General features: G+C 41.3%; 1 protein-coding gene across 1 annotated transcript in view; it reads left to right on the forward strand.

Moving 5' to 3' along the window:
- Positions 1-16,909, forward strand: part of CRYBG1 (crystallin beta-gamma domain containing 1) — a 188,956-nt gene that overhangs the window by 103,356 nt on the left and 68,691 nt on the right. The gene's annotated exons all lie outside the window — the stretch shown is intronic.

Here is a 16,909-nt window from a genome sequence, read left to right on the forward strand (position 1 = left end):
AATGGACACTTGGGCTGTTTCCATAATTTGACTATTGTTGATAACACTGCTATAAACATCAGGGTGCATATATCCTTCTGACTTAGTGTTTTGTATTCTTTGGTTAAATACCCAGTAGTACAATTACTGGATTGAAGGGTAGTTCTATTTTTAATTTTTTGAAGAACCTCCACACTGACTTCCATAGCGGCTGCACCAGCTTGCGTTCCCACCAACAGTGTAAGAGGGTTCCCTTTTCTCCACATCCTCACCAACACTTATTGTTTCTTAAGTTTTTGATTTTAGCTATTCTGACAGGTGTGAGGTGCTATCTCATTGTCATTTTGATTTGCATGTCCCTGATGATGACTGATGTTGAGCATTGTTTCATGTGTCTGTTGGCCTCCTGTATGTCTTCTTTGGAGAAATGTCTGTTCAAGTCTTCTGCCCAATTTTTAATTGGATTATTTGTTTTATGGGTGTTGAGTTGTATCAGTTCTTTATATATTTTGAATGCTAATTCTTTATCAGATATGTTGTTTGCAAATTTTCTCCCATTCAGTAGGTTGCCTTTTAGTTTTGTCGATTGTTTACTTTGCTGTGTAGAAACTTTTTATTTTGATGTAGTCCCAATAGCTTATTTTTACTTTAGTTTCCCTCACCTCAGGAGACATTTCTAGAAAATGTTGCTACAGCTGAGATCAGAGAAATTACTGCCTGTGCTCTCTTCAAGGATTTTTATGGTTTCAGTTCTCACATATAGGTCTTTAATCCATTTTAAGTTCATTTATGTGTATGGTGAAAGAAAGTGGTCCTGATTCATTCTTTTTTGCATATAGCTGTCCAGTTTTCCCAAGACCATTTGTTGAAGACTGTCTTTTCCCCATTGGGTATCTCTTCTTCCTTTTTCTGAAGATTAATTCACCATATAATTGTGAGTTTATTTCTGGGTTTTCTATTCTATTGATCTATGTGTCTATTCTTATGACAGTACATACTGTTTTAATTAATACAGTTTTGTAATATAACTTGAAAACTTGAATTGTGATACCTCCAGTTTTGTTTTTCTTTTTCAAGATTGCTTTGGCTATTTGAGGTTTTTTGTGGTTCCATACAAATTTTAGGATTGTTTGTTCTAGTTCTGTGAAAACTACTATTGGTATTTTGATAAGGATTGCATTAAATCTGTAGATTGCTTTGGGTAGTATGGACATTTTAACATCATTTGTTCTTCCAACCCATGAGCATGGAATGTCGTTCCGTTTCTTTGCATTGTCCTGAATTTCTTTCATCAGTGTTTCATAGTTTTCAGAGTACAAGTTTTTCCTCCACCACCTCTTTGGTTAAATTTATCTTCAGATGTTTTATTGTTTTTGATGCAGTTGTAAATGAGATTGTTTTCTTAATTTTACTTTCTGCTCCTTCATTATTAGTGTATAGGAATACCACAAATTTCTGTATATTCATTTTGTATCCTGTGACTTCACTGAATTCATTTATCAGTTTTAGTAGTTTTTTGGTGGAATCTTTTGGGTTTTCTTTCTTTTTTTTTTTTTTTTTTGAAGATTTTATTCATTTATTTGACAGAGAGAGAGACAGCCAGCGAGAGAGGGAACACAAGCAGGGGGAGTGGGAGAGGAAGAAGCAGGCTCTCAGCAGAGGAGCCTGATGTGGGGCTCGATCCCAGGACCCTGGGATCACACCCTGAGCTGAAGGCAGACGCTTAATGACTGAGCCACCCAGGTGCCCCTCTTTTGGGTTTTCTATATATCATATCATTTTATCTGCAAATAGAGTTTTACTTCTTCATTACCAATTTGGGTGCCTTTTATTTCTTTTTGTTGGCTGATTGCTGTGATAGGACTTTCAGTACTCTGTTGAAGTAAGTGGTGAGACCGGGCATCCTTGTCTTGTTCCTGACCTTAGGGGAAAAGGTCTCAGTTTTTTACCACTGAGGATGATGCTGACTGTGGGTTTTTCATATAAGCTCTTTACTATGTTGAGGTATGTTCCCTCTAGACCTACTTTGCGGAGGGTTTTTATCATGAATGGATGTTGTACTTTGTCAAATTCTCTTTCTGCATCTATTGAAATGATCATATGGTTTTTATTATTTCTCTTATCGATGTGATGTATCACATTGTTTTGCGAATACTGAACCACCCTTGCACCCCAGGAATAAATCCCACTTGATTGTAGTGTGTGATTTTTTTAATGTATTGTTGGACTTGGTTTGCTAATATTTTTTGACAAGGCAATATTTCCGAAGGTATTTATTTAGGTAGACACCCTGGCGTGTACAGCTGTAGGCATGACTGTGTGGATCTATATATCTTCTTCAAGATCAGTTCAGCCACTTTGATGATTCTTTTTAGTCTTAGTCCTATTGTAATTCCAGAGCCACAAAAATGACATTGTTCTGATCATTGTTTCATCCTATTTGCATTTTACCAATGATGAATCTATCTCGTCTGTATGGGATACACGCTTACTTTCAAAGAGGAATGTTTCATGGTACAGAAAGAGAAGGTTTAGAGGCCAGAGTGAAAGACAGAAGTGAATTTCATATTCGCTTTATGCTTTCAGTAGGTGGTGAATATTCATTTAAAATGCATTTACTCAGGGCGCCTGAGTGGCTCAGATGGTTAAGCATCTGCTTTTGGCTCAGGTCATGATCCCAAGGTCCTGGGATTGAGTCCTGGCTCCTTGCTCGGTGGGGAGTCTGCTTCTCCCTCTGCCTCTGCCTGCTGCTCCCCCTGCTTGTGCTCTCTCTCTCTGTCAAAAAAAATTTTTTTAAATCTTGAAAAAATAAAATAAATAGGGGCACCTGGGTGGCTCAGTCGTTAAGTGTCTGCCTTCAGCCCAGGATGTGATCCCAGGGTCCTGGGATCAAACCCCACGTCGGACTCCCTGCTGGGCAGGAAGCCTGCTTCTCCCTCTCCCACTCCCCTTGCTTATTTTCCCTCTCTCGCTGTCTCTCTCTGTCAAATAAATAAATAAAATCTTTTAAAAAAATGTGTTTACTTGGAAAAAACATAATAAATAACATGTGTTTACTGAGGGAAAGTTCTGTTATTCAAGGAACTAAAATTCCAAATTCAGCTGAAGCAATGAGTCAGGGTTTCAAAGACTAGTCCTAGTTAGCCTACTTCATTTTAGATAACCAAATGAGGTGGTCTTCAACTCATAGTGAGTTATGTCAGGTTATCTCAAATTAAACTTCATTTATTTGAGTTTTAGAAAATTCCTGGCAAAGGATCTGACTCTTCATCACCTCTGTTGATCTGAGCTGCAACCAAATAATCAGAAAAGAAAAGAAGAAGGAGGGATGTAGACAATGGGTCTTTTGTGGCCCCATCCTTGCCTCTGACTCTTGCTCTGTTGGTGAATGGTTTTCTGCCCAAGTTTTCTGGAAGTTTCTCTCTGTTCCTCAGCTGAGAAGGAACCATTTTTTATGGGGCTCATCAGAAATGGGTGTGAAGGTTTGTTGTTGTTGGTTTGTTTTGTTTTTTTTTTCTATCTGAAGGATCTCAAGCCATGAAAAGATCTTTTCATTCTCCCTTCAGTTGATTCAGAGCAGGCACTAGACCGTTTGGAAGGGGTGTGCCAAGGCACCAGTTCCTTCCCCTTAGGGCAAGAGAAACTCCACAGAGTTCCTGTCCCAGCACAAAGGAGGAGAGCACAGCAATTTTCCCTGGCAGGGAGCCCGAGAGCAGCACAAGGGCTAGGCCGGTGCCCCCAAGCCGGGATGCGGCTGTCCACTGTGTGAGGCAAGCTGTTGAGGGACATAGATGGTTTCCTCTCCTGCTCGCACAGGTTTAGCAGATTCCGGATAACCCTTTATATGCTCCCCTCCTGGGTCAGATCTGCACACCATGAAAGAGTGCCTCAGCAACGAGGGTGCACCAAAATGAAAAAGGAAATAAGCGTGTATGTGCTTTCCTTCATGTGAAGATTAGATCTATCTTATCTTGCCTTCTAAGCCTAAATTCCAATTATGTTTGAAACCAAATAAAGCGAGTTAAACTATGGTTTGGGCTGAGGCTGATGACAGCTACAGTCTCGAGAGTGAATTGTAAAATCTTGTGCTAACGTCATTGCCCTGGGAGACGATGCCTGAAGGTCAGGGTAGTGCCTCTCTGGGGTCCGCGGAGGACAGTTCAGCATTTGGCCGAGCACAAATCAATGGCCACATCAAATGTATTTTCTACCCCAGACCTACCATTTTTATAGGACTCGTGTAACCTCCGCATACCTTCTGCTTTGAATGCTGATCACAGCTTTGCTTCAGCACCGCCTGTGGCTGACGAGAGCGTGTCTGCCAGCTTGCCGTTAAGAGAGCCTTTTTCTAATCTGTATGCGTCTCCAGTTAGACATCAGCCATTGAGAAACCTTGCCTGGTAATGCCTGATGCTCAAGAAGTGTTTGAATGACTGAATGGACACAGTTCTCATGGGCTTTAACGTCAAGAGCATATACTCGAATTGAAAATCATTTCCACCCATCAAACGTGTGTATCCTTCGTGGGGTTTACGCGTATTCTGTGAGTGCACATTCACTCTCTTCTACCCATTTTCAAAAAGCAAGAAGGCAGCATAGCAGTTGCTGTGACACGTTGTACAGATTTTACTTTGTTCTGTGTGGATCTCATGCCTTCTCCCCTTATAATCTAGAACGTGTTTCTTTCATCATTGGCGCGTTTCTCATGTCCAGATCACCCCCTCCCGTCGGACCCCCAACACAGCGCGGTTTCCCATATTCTGACGAGGGCTGCTTACCCGAGTGACATTTGGGGGGAGCTCAGTATATGGAAGTGGAAAACAGTCTTATTATTTGTCACCACTGTCCCTTCAAACACATTCCATGGTATTTTTTTTCACCCCCTAGATGTATCACTCACTTTTGAAAATTAAAAAAAAAACAACCTTCATTTCACTGATTAAAATGTGTAGCCCAAGGTAGTAAGTAAAACTCTAAATTGCGTTCAAGTGAACATTTTCCCTCTTGCCCAACACTAGGGTGGGTTTTAGGGGGGCAGCCTGCGGGGAGGGGGGAGAGGCACAGTCATTTCTGTTCTCTTCCTCCCCCTCCCTGGTGTTGCTCTTTTCCTCTTTAATCCCAGCTCACACTACTCACTCTTTGTGGGTGAGGCCCGGGAGGAGTGGGGACTTGGGGAAAAGGGCACTTATGTTGAAGGTGTTCTTTGGATTAAGTATATTTATAGCTGCTTCTTTCTCACCAGCTTTTGTGGTTTTCTCTGGGGCTCTTCTGTTGGACAGATATCTTCCTGTGATTCCCAGGATGCCAATGCCTTGGCCTGACTTTTCATAAATTGACCCTCAGCCCTCAGGCATTGAGTCTACCCCACAGCGACCCTGTTGGAGTCCACTGTCCCTCATCCATAACCTCCTCCCGCTTGGGCAGTCTCTCTTAAAACTGCCTGGACAGCTTTCTCCAGCAGGGCCCACATCTGTTCCATGGAAAATTCTCTCAATTCTTTGGCCCTCATCATCAGATCACCAGAGTATCGATGTCCCCCTCTTTCTCTTTGCCTCAGGCCAATGCTCTTAGCCCCTTGCCTTTAGACTTCTCGAGCATGAGTCAGACATTTGTCCTCTGTGTCCCCCAACCTCCAAGGGACACACACAAAACTGCATTTGTCCCCCTGAAGTTCTCTCACAAGGCTTGAGGGAAGGGGAAGCACCTGTCGTCTCTTTTCCATGGGAGGGAGGGAGTGAGAGTGGGGAAGAAAAATCAGCTTTCTTCAAGTATAATCTCTTTTACTGCTTCTTTGACTTCCAAGGCTTTTATACTGGCTTGGAGGCGTCATGCTCTGCAAGTCCTGGCCGAGGCAGTCTAGTGCCTCCCTCTGGAAGATGCAGGTCCTTGGCATCAATGGGTTTGTTCTCAGATTTGCAGGCTTAGCTGAAACTGAGCAGAAAGCATTCCAGTTTAACATCCTGTTACATATGTATAGTTAGATATTTTTACAACCCTTGCTCATTATCTTCTACTGTTTTGATTTGGAGAAACTGAATAAAACAGTGACAGCAAATTCTGACATAGCATAGCATGGAATACATGCCAGGCACTGCTCTAATCCAGGCATTGTTTAGTCTTTTTTTCCCCCTCCCATCTTTTTAGCAGTATTCACATCTTTATTGAGAAGTATAAAATATATTGGTCACTGTTGTTATTTTCATTGGCAGGAGAGTTCGGAAGTATGCAGACTTGTATTTGACTTTTTTTTTTTCCCCAAGATAATCTACCATCAAATTACTCATATCCAGGCCTCTGTGTGTCTCGGATTTTCTTCCCACTGGATAGGAGTGGTGGGAATCCCAGTTGATGAAAACATACTTATTTTCAGAAAAAATCAGCACAGTCAAGTTTCTTAAGGATTTCTGGATTTTGGATTCTGTTCTTGAGGAGGTCAGGATCTTCCCGAGGCTTGGGTCCTCAAATATTGTCCTGCTCAGGGGCGCCTGGTTGGCTCAGTGGGTTAAGCATCTGACTCTTGATCTCAGCTCAGGTCTTGATCTCAGGGTATTGAGTTCAAGTCCTGCATTGGGGCTTGAAGTGAACACCCAGCATGGAGCCTACTTAAAAAAAGAAATGCTTCTAGCCATCAAAAGTGGAGTCCTTTATTTTCTCATATTCTTATTCCAACAACAGTTTATTCATTTTCAGGTATTTTTTTTCCAATTTAGGATTCATTAGATTACCAGTTTCTTCTGAAGGCTTGTAACTCGGGAAGCACCATATGGAAGCACTGCACAGAGCAAGGTCTGGGGAAAGAGCACAGAGCTCCCATGCCCTCCCCAAGCATGCCATTGTCCCAGTCCCCCACGTGTTCACCAACCCAGAAGCTCTCTTTAATCTTTATAACAACTCTCTGAGGTAGACACAATTATTACTTCTATTTTTCTGGATGAGAACACTGAAAAATAGAGGTCTCTTAACTGGCTCAAGGTCACTCACTAGCAAGTGTCAGAGCTGAGATTTGAACCCATGGAGCAAAGCTACACATGCGCCCCTGACCACAGTTCTGCAACCTCACATGTTACAGTGATGGCAGGGACATCGTCTCTGGAGTCAGGCCGGCCTGCTTTGAATTTCAGCCAGCTCTACCTGCCCTGAGGCTTTATCTCTAGTGTATCTGTTTTTCGTATCTCTAGTTTCTTCCTCTGATAATAAGGGTGATGCATTTGGCCTTTCGCATTCATGTGCTTTGCACCCCGTGGGATTCAGCCCTTTCTATTCCTTCTCTACTCTCATTTTTCCATGATGTTAGCTGAAGACGGAATCTCTTCTCCCCAGGTGTTCCAAATCCTGTAAGATCCGTCCAACTTGAAGATATTAAGCCCTGTTCTAACCTAGCCAGCAACCTGAAGTGGCACTTCTGCTTTATTTAATGTGTGGTCCTCTCTTTCAGGAAGCAGAGAAGGTCCTGCAAAGATATTCATATATTTCTGGTCAAATGCAGGTCTTGATTTAAGTTTCTCAATGGTATCTCCTTCTTCAAAGTAGTTCTGCAGCATTCGTACAAGCATGAGAGCTTTGGGGCAGCAGGATACGTAGTTCTGCCAGTAGCCTGGCTGTAAGCAAGATTGTACACAGGGGCACCGTGTGGTACTGGGACCTTGGCATAGGGGGTACTGTGGTGCAGTTAGGCGGAGAAAAATCTACATTTTCACCTTTCATCTTCTTTAGCATGTAAAAGTGGCACTGGGAGTTTTGGTATCAAATAGACCTGGATTCCAACTCCATTTACATCACTTAATAATTTTGCAAGAATGGCCAATTAATTGAGCCTTGCTGAGCCTCAGTTTTCTCACCTATAAAATGGGACAATAATATTTACCCCCTTAGGGTGGTTGTGGGCATTAAATATGATCAGGGCTCCAGAGAAATTTAAGAGATGCCTAGATCATTTCCATTTTAGAAACTCCTAATACATTAAAGCAACAACAATAATAAAAATGAACAAATATCAAAAATAGGTATTAAAAATAATATGTTGTAAATGTTTACTTTTAACAAATTAATATTCTTAGCACACCACAAATATGATTATATAATTTACAAGATAAGGAGCTGTGCTAAAAAGTGTCAGTCTATATTTCACAAGATGTAGTTTTTGTATTTTTTTTAAGATGTGGTTTTATAAAAGACAAAAATTCCTGCCATTGTCTCAATGTAGCTGAGTCTTTAACATCACTTAGAAATATAGTACAAGTTACTGGGGCACCTGGGTGGCACAGCGGTTAAGCGTCTGCCTTCAGCTCAGGGCGTGATCCCGGCGTTATGGGATCGAGCCCCACATCAGGCTCCTCCGCTATGAGCCTGCTTCTTCCTCTCCCACTCCCCCTGCTTGTGTTCCCTCTCTCTCTGGCTGTCTCTATCTCTGTCAAAAAAATAAATAAAATCTTAAAAAAAAAAAAAAAAGATAGTACAAGTTACTATCTTGAAGCCCCTCAGGAATGAGAGGCCTGGGCTGCATGCTGTCCCCCGGCCCCTGGTGGGAGGCCTTGGGCTTTGCTATAGAACTCCTGGTTCATGGGAGGCACCCATAGACCTTAATTCCCATCCTCCCCTCTTTCCATTTCCCTTTCTACAACTGCCAAGAGAATAATAGTGAAAAGGACTCCCATGGGACTTTCATTGATTTGGCCCGAGCATTGTTCCAGAGTCCCATAACATTTCTTCTTGCAACTTCAGATTTTTATTCTCTTTATTAAGATTCCTTGGGATGATGCAATAAGGAGACTAGAAATAGTCTCACTTCATAATTGCTCATCGTCATTTAAAAAAATTGAGAAATAATCCACATACTATAAAATTTATACTTTTAAAGTATACCATGGTTCTGTGGTTTTCAGCATATTTCCAAGGTTGTACAACCACAGCCACTAATTCCAGAACATTTTCATCACTGCAAAAAGAAACTCCATAGCCACTCCCCATATCCTCTTTCCCCCAGTCCCTGGCAACCATTAATCTACTTTCTGTCCTCTGTGGATTTGCCCATTCTGGACATATGATATAAATGGAATCATATGCTATATGTCTGGCTTCTTGCACTTTGCATAATGTTCTCAAGTTTCTCCCATGTTGTGGCGTGTATCAATACATCATTCCCTTTTGTTGTCAAATAACATTCTCTGATACGGATGTGCCATGTTTTATTTATCCATTTATCAGTCGATGTATATTTGATTTGTTTCTACTTTCGGGCTATTATGAATAGTGCTGCTTTGAACACTGGTGTGCAAGTTTTTGTGTGGATGTGTGTTTTTGATTCTCTTAGGTACATACCTAAGACTGAAAATGCTGGGTCCTATGCTTAACATTTTGAAAAACTACCAAACTGCTTTCCAGAGTGGCTGCAATTTTACAATCCCGCAGACAATGTACTAGGGTTCTAATTTATCCATATCTTCACCAATGCTTATTGCCCATCATTTTTATTATGACCATCGTAGTGGTGTGAAGTGACATCTTGTGGTTTTGATTTGCATTTCCCTAAGGACTAACAATGTTCAGCATCTTTTCATGTGCTTATTGGCTATTGGCATATCTTCTTCGGATATACAAATGTCTATTCAAGTGCTTTGCTCATTTTTTAATTGGGTTATTTGTATTTTAAAGTTCTGGATACTAGACCCCTGTCAGCTATATGATTTGCAAATAGTTTCTCCCATTCTGTGGGAGTTATCTTTTCACTTTCTTGATAGTCTTCTTAGAAGTACAAACATTTTTTATGAAGTCCATTTTTAAACATTTTTTAAAAATGTTTTGGTTGCTTGGGCTTTACACATTATGAGAAACCATTGCCAAATTCAAAGTTACGAAGATTTATACCTATGATTTCTCCTAAGATTTCTGTAGTCTTTGTTTTTACATTTACATTTAGTCAGTTGTACTTTGTGTATGGAGTGAGGTAGGAGTCATCACCCTTCTTTTTTTCTTTTTTTCCTTGAAATACAGCCTGTTTTCCCAGTAGCATGATGCCAAAGAAGACATAATTGCAGAACTGATGACCAGGACTTAAGGGAAGTATAAAGCTCATAAGGCCTGAGGTCCACTGGTTCTGATTAGGTGCAATGTGGCAGGGGAATGTGGTGCAGGCCATAGGAGGGCTTGGCTAACCCTGCGACCAACCTAGGATTGCTCACTGCAGCCCAAAGTTATCAAGACAACTTGGGTATCAGAAGAAAAGTGGCAGCTACTGTGGGAGTGAAAGCTCAGCTTAGAAGAACTCTGTTACCCTAACAAACTAACTTTATGAAGAGAATAATTAGCAAAGCTTACCAGCTGGTAATTCCACTCATACCAGCCAGTAGAATTAAATCTGTCTACAACACACTAGCCTGGTGTCCATGGTGATGAGGCTTCCAACACTTCCTTTCTCTAATCTCATCTGCATCTCCTTAGGAAACAGCAAGAGGCAGAGGCACAACTTACTCTTGCCCCTGTAGACTCCTTTGCCTTCCCCACTGGAGACCCTCCATTTGTCCCCCCAGGTCACTCTCCATTCCTCACTACCCTGTTCTGTGTCTAGCTTTGGCCTTCTGGCTTCCCGTTGGGTTCAATCAAAGGGAGTCCAGACCACATTCTTATACCATACACAAAAACAAATTCAAAATGGATGAAAGACCTAACTGGAAATAGGAAACCATTAAAATCCTAGAGGGGAACACAAGCAGTAACCTCTTTTACATCAGCCATAACAACTTCTTACTAGATACATCACCTGGTATCTGCTTCCTCCTTGCCCTTCAGGCCTGTTACTAGCCCTGGAGGGGGACAATACTGTTGGGGGCTCTCTTCACTGAGTGCATACCTTTGTGCTTTTATTAAACTCATCAAATTATCCCACTTTTCTTACACTTTCCTTCTTGCAGACCTGACTCATACCCCTTCTCTCCCAGTCAGCCATTTATGGGTTGAACAGGCCAGACTTTAAGCCTTTCACTTTAGAACAAATCTGTGAAGTGTGTTTATTCACTCAGCAAATGTCTTTGAAGTACCTATTATGTATGTGAGATGCCTATTATGAGCCAGCTCTTTAGACACTGGGGGTGAATGAGATAATAAAATCCGTGCTCTTGAGGAGCTTACATTCTGACAGGGAGACAGACAGTAATCAACTAGATATGCATTATATCGATAGCTAGTGATAGGTGCTGGAAGAAAATAACACAGGCGATGGGAGTAGAAATGATGGTAGGGGGTGCTATTTTAGCTGGTATGCGGCGTCACAGAAAGCCTCTCTGAAAAGACTTGAATTAATGAGGAATGCCTGTGTGGCTATCTGGGAGAAGGGCGTTCCAGAAGAACAGCATGCACAAAGATCCTTTGTGCAGGATTCTGTAGTGGTAAAGAGACCACAGGGCTGGAGGGAAGTGAATGAGGCAGAGACTAGGCAGAGGCAGGCAGAGGCCAGATCTTGCAGGGGCTTGGGAGTCATTGTAAAAGCAGGGAATTTCTTTCTCAACGTAATGGAAGCCATTGGAGGATTTTAAGGTGGGGGGGGGGGCGGGTAATGACATGATATAACTTTTATTTGAAAGAATCACCATTCAGTGTGATGGGGAGAAAGGGTCCCTAGATAGCATTGTCAGATGACGAAAATAATACAATTTAATAACAAGTTTGATGTCCTTTATTCAAGAGAAAACAATCCATGGATTGGGGGAGTACAGTGCCTCACAAGCACTGGAGTATTCTTCCCAAAGGATTTTGAGCAAAACCAAGTTGTATGGAGTGAGTTATAGAGAGAGGCAACACAGAAACAGGGCATGATTGGACAAGAAGGTGGGATTTCCCTATAAGGCCAGTAGGTCCTATTTTTCCCGGGTAAGGTTAGTTAGCTAAAGATTAATTGGAGGTTTGTGATTGGTGCATGTTAGCTTTCCTTGACAGGTGTTTCCTATAAATGCAGGCAGTCTTAGGTTTATACTTGTGATATGGGTTGTCTCTATTTTGTGGGTCCCCATATACAAATAACCTTTATCAGCAACTAGCCTTGCCTCTTCCTGTGTGGACTCATCCCCTAATATGTTCCAGGAGGCTGAGAATCTGATCTATACAATGAATATGACATGGTGTTTATGGCATGGGAACGTACCAAGAGAAAAGGTGGCTGGATACCCCCCAAGAGATATTACATTGTGAGTACAGGTGGAGATTTAAAAAAGGAAGTTGATAAAAGAAAGATAAGCAATAAGGGTGTGAGAGAAGACAAGAGGGAACCCAGAGAAACAGAGTGGTTCAGGGTAGAGTGATGTGGTGGAAGCTGATATAAAGAGAGGTGATTAAGATCATGTGATTCGGATCCAGCAGCCCTGGATTTGAAACCGGGCACTGTTGATTCATTCCATGCCCTTGGACAAGTTATCTACCCTCTCTGAACTTGTTTCCTCATTGGAAAACGGGGACAGTGACAAGTATTTCTTCAGATTCAATGAGATTATGTATATAAAGTGCTTAACAAATTGTAGGGGGCATAGTTTACCTTATGGTCAAAGCTAAAAAATATAACACAAATATCTGCTATCTAGTGTCTCTCAAGATTTCTAGCCATAGGAGGGTACCTGTTCTTTAACATTCAAATAAAAGGGTGGAAGCCCTACTCCACATGCTAGGCAAAGCCTACATCTTCCCTGCCCTTCCCCATCATTCTGGTCCTGATCCTTCTCTGGGTAACCACTCTCTCTTTTATCTCTTCTTTCATGGTTCTTTGTGCAACAAGTCAACCTATTCATGGAACTCAGGCCCCCTCTTGATCTCCCCAAGTGCCATGATCTCATGCAGTTACCTACAGCAAACTTTCACTAAGGGCTTTGCATAGTACGGCAAACAATTAAAAATCACAGAAGGATCACTGCTATTGATAAAATTTCCTCAGCCATTCCACATACAGGGAATGTTTCATTGCACTTTTTTCTTTAAGTCCCAGCCTTTCAGTATTTCTAGAGGCCAGTCTTAAGTCCCCAAAATTCCCATTTTTTTTCCATGAAGATCTGTGCTTCCTACTCTGAGCCTATTTTTTGATATATAAATATTTTTAAATTTCTCTGCTAAACCAAGGATTATCTTATTTTAGATACCTAGGCACTAAAATGCACATATTTTGAAATTATTATCTTCTTTTTTGCATAATCCAGTTTTTAGGTAGAAGTATCTTAGATGAAGGAGAGCATTACAGATGTACGGATTGTGCTTCTGCCTAACACCCCTCCACTCCTGGCAGAAATGGATACAGTTAGTGTTTTGATGCAAAGAGTGGAAATTTTCTATTAGCAAACAGATCACCTGGAATGTTATAAGGGAAAACAGCCCTAGTGTTTACCGAATAGAAGAAGCAGGCAGCAGGGAGATAACAGTATCAACATCTGGAAAGAGGGGGTGGAGGAGGAAGAAAAGAGTCTATACTGAGAGAGTAGTCCACTTTTCAATCCAGAAGGAGAGCCCAACACTTGTTACCTTTGTTAACATACAAATGTGCTTCTCTTGATCCCTTTGTCAGGGAGGAAGAAATTTTCCTCTGTCCAGAGTTCTTCCAGCTGGACAAAGAATGAAACTTACAGTAGATAGATTAAAAGGAGAAAATCAAATTTAGTTTCGTATGTACAAGGAATCTACACAGACATGAAATTCCAAAGATAGTCAGGCAAAATGAGGTATGTATGTCATTTTGAACCAAGAGAAAGGGTAGGGGTTCAAAGGGAAGGAATGCAATTCACGGGAAGATGAAAAAGAGTAAATAGTTTTTTAAAAAGATTTATTTATTGTTTGTTTGTTTGTTTATTTATTTATTTGAGAGAGAGAGTGTGTGTGTATGTGTGTGAATGGGGGGAGAGGCAAAGGGAGAGGGAGAGAGAGAATCTCAAGCAGACTCCCCACTGAGCATGGAACCCCAAGTGGGTCTTGATATCATGACCCTGAGCCAAAATCAAGAGTCAGACACCTAACCGACTGAGCCATCCAGGTGCCCCAAGAGTAAATGTTTAATAAACAAATGTGTACTGGGCTACACAGAAACAATGGGACATCGAGAGGAATTTTAACAAACAGACTTTGCCCCCACTCCCCCAGTCCATATTAAAATGTAGTTATCTATGTGATTTCTCTCTTCCTGGATCAGGTCCTCTATTTAAATTCTTTTTACATGGTTCAGGGGAGGTCAAAGTTTCTTCCTGAGGCTTTTGGGCCTTGATTGTTTTCAGCTCAAAATAATCTACATGCCATGTGGCCTGTCTTGGGAAGCCCTGCCTTTGGCTTCCACACTTTCATTGACTACCTATCGACCACCAAATTAAGTCCCAGGCAACCCCTCTGGGAACCCTGTGTCTCAGCCAGAGAGGTCCACTGGCACTTCCCAAAATAGACATTGCACTTTTCCATTTCTGTTTTGCTCATGCTCTTCCTTTTGCCTGGGATGTTGTTCCACCCCATTTCTACCTAACAAAACTATTCAAACCCTAACTTGTGCAACCACTTTCACAAAGCCTTCCCTGATTGCTCTCTCCCTCCCCATTGCTAACTCTTCCTTGCTACGACTAATACAAATATATGCTACTTTATTTGTCCTCACTTAAGTGCCTATGTTATGGTCCCCAGTGGATTAAAATTCCTCAAATGAATGAATTCCTACACTTTTTTTCAAATCCATAACAAACTGTACATCTGTGCTTAGTGCATGAAAAGTGACCAACAAATATTTATTGGATATTGAATTAATTTTCTATTGCTGCATAAGAAATTATTATAAATTTTGCAGCTGAAAGCAATATACATTTTGCTATCTCAGTTTCCAGGGGCCAGTAGTCTGGACAAGGCTTAGCTGAGTTCTTGGCTCAGAGTCTGACAACCTACAATCAAGGTGCCACATGGGGCTGCACGTTCGTCCGGATTCTGTTGGGAGAATCCATTTCCTTGCAGATGTGGAACTCATAGGCAACTTGCTTTTTTAAGGCCGTTAGGAAAGAGTCTTTGATGCTTCAATTTTCTGACCTCTAAATGTTCTTTTAAAGGGCTCACCTGATTGGGTCAACTAAAGCAACTCATTAGAGAGCTTAATTACATCTGCAAAATCTCTTTACCTTTACTTCATAATATAGGTGTCATGCTATCTGATGGAGTGACATCCGTCATATTCACAGGTCCTGCTCACTCTCAGAGGGAGGGGATTACACAGGGAGCATACACCAGGGGTAGGAACTTGGGGAATCATCTTAGATTCGTCCTACCACAAATATTTTGAAGGCAATGGTTTTATTTTTTTTTATTTTTTTTTAATAATGATTTTTTATTATATTATGTTAGTCACCATACAGTACATCCCCGGTTTTCGATGTAAGGCTCGATGATTCATTAGTTGTGTATAACACCCAGTGCACCATGCAATATGTGCCCTCCTTACTACCCATCACCGGTCTATCCCATTCCCCCACCCCCCTCCCCTCTGTAGCCCTCAGTTTGTTTCTCATAGTCCATAGTCTCTCATGTTTCATTCCCCCTTCTGATTACCCCCCCTTTCTTTATCTCTTTCTTCCCCTACTGATCATTCTAGTTCTTATGTTCCATAGATGAGAGAAATCATATGATAGTTGTCTTTCTCTGCTTGACTTATTTCACTAAGCATTATCTCCTCCAGTGCCGTCCATGTTGTAGCAAATGTTGAGAACTCATTCTTTCTGATTGCTGAGTAATATTCCATCGTATATATGGACCACAACTTCTTAATCCAGTCATCTGTTGCAGGGCATCTTGGCTTGAAGGCAATGGTTTTAATAGAGTATTTTTTATTTGTTTGTGTCACAAGACATCAAATTTCTTCAAAATAGTAGGAAAAACTTTAATTACTATTTAAGACTTACAGGTCTTTAAGTAATGTTTATGATAGAACACAATTCCCCCATCATTTTTGGGGGATACATTGTAAATGGAAACAATAATTATTTTGAGTCATTGTAGTTTGGTTGTAGTTTGTGTTGTTCAGATTTGGTTTTAGTTCATGTTGTTCAATCTGGAAACAAGAACACAAAATTACTCTACATAAGTGACAGAGCTGGATTTCTTAATAGCTGGGCACACAGACTAAAAGTCTGCCTAAAAAATACACAGATTGAGGAACATGCAAAGAACTATGGGAAGCTTCTGTTAGCTGTGGAGAGACTAACTGCTCCAGCAGGGCACAAAAAGCCAAATGCAGGTGAGTCCTTAGTCTAATGAGTTCACATTATAGTGTCATTTTCCTCCCAGAACCCTACACAGCTTTCAAGTCCAAATATATCCACAAAGTTGCATTTCTTAGTACAGCCAGGAGAATCCCTAGTTGGTCCTGGTGTGAGTGGAGGAAAGTAGCTATTTCCCCATGAGGGTGCAAGTTTGTGGGGAGGGGGCAACAACTGTGACATGACCATCTTTAAATCAGATTTGTGCCTGGCCTGAGGTTTGCTAAAGAATAAGGACATAAAAATCTATAGTTCAGTTCAGAGAAGAACATCTCATCAGCGGAATTATGAAAGAGGAACTAGTCAAAATTGAATGCAATGGATTGGGTAGGTTAAAAAAAAGAGGATGGCAATTTAAAGATGTGTCGGGGAGGAAGATCTTCCTCTGCCTTGGTCCTTCTAGCTGGAATTAGAATCAACTTGACATGAGACAGAGACAGATTAATAGGAGAAAACCAAATTTAATAGCATACATACGAGGAATCCACAGACACGAAATCCAAAGATAAAGAGGCAAGGATGTGCTTATATGAGCTAAGGAGAGGGGCAGGGTCTGGGTATTACAAAGGGGAGAAAGACCATTAGCAGGAAGGTGAACGGAGATGTTTGAAAAACAAAGGTTGCCCTACTATGCAGATAAGTTTCTTAGGTAAAGGGGACTCTCTCTTAATAGCTCTTTTTCTGGT

Source organism: Ursus americanus, chromosome 11, assembly GCF_024610735.1.
Source record: "Ursus americanus isolate L20-20 chromosome 11, mUrsAme1.1.p, whole genome shotgun sequence".
In the NCBI taxonomy this organism is placed as follows: domain Eukaryota; kingdom Metazoa; phylum Chordata; class Mammalia; order Carnivora; family Ursidae; genus Ursus; species Ursus americanus.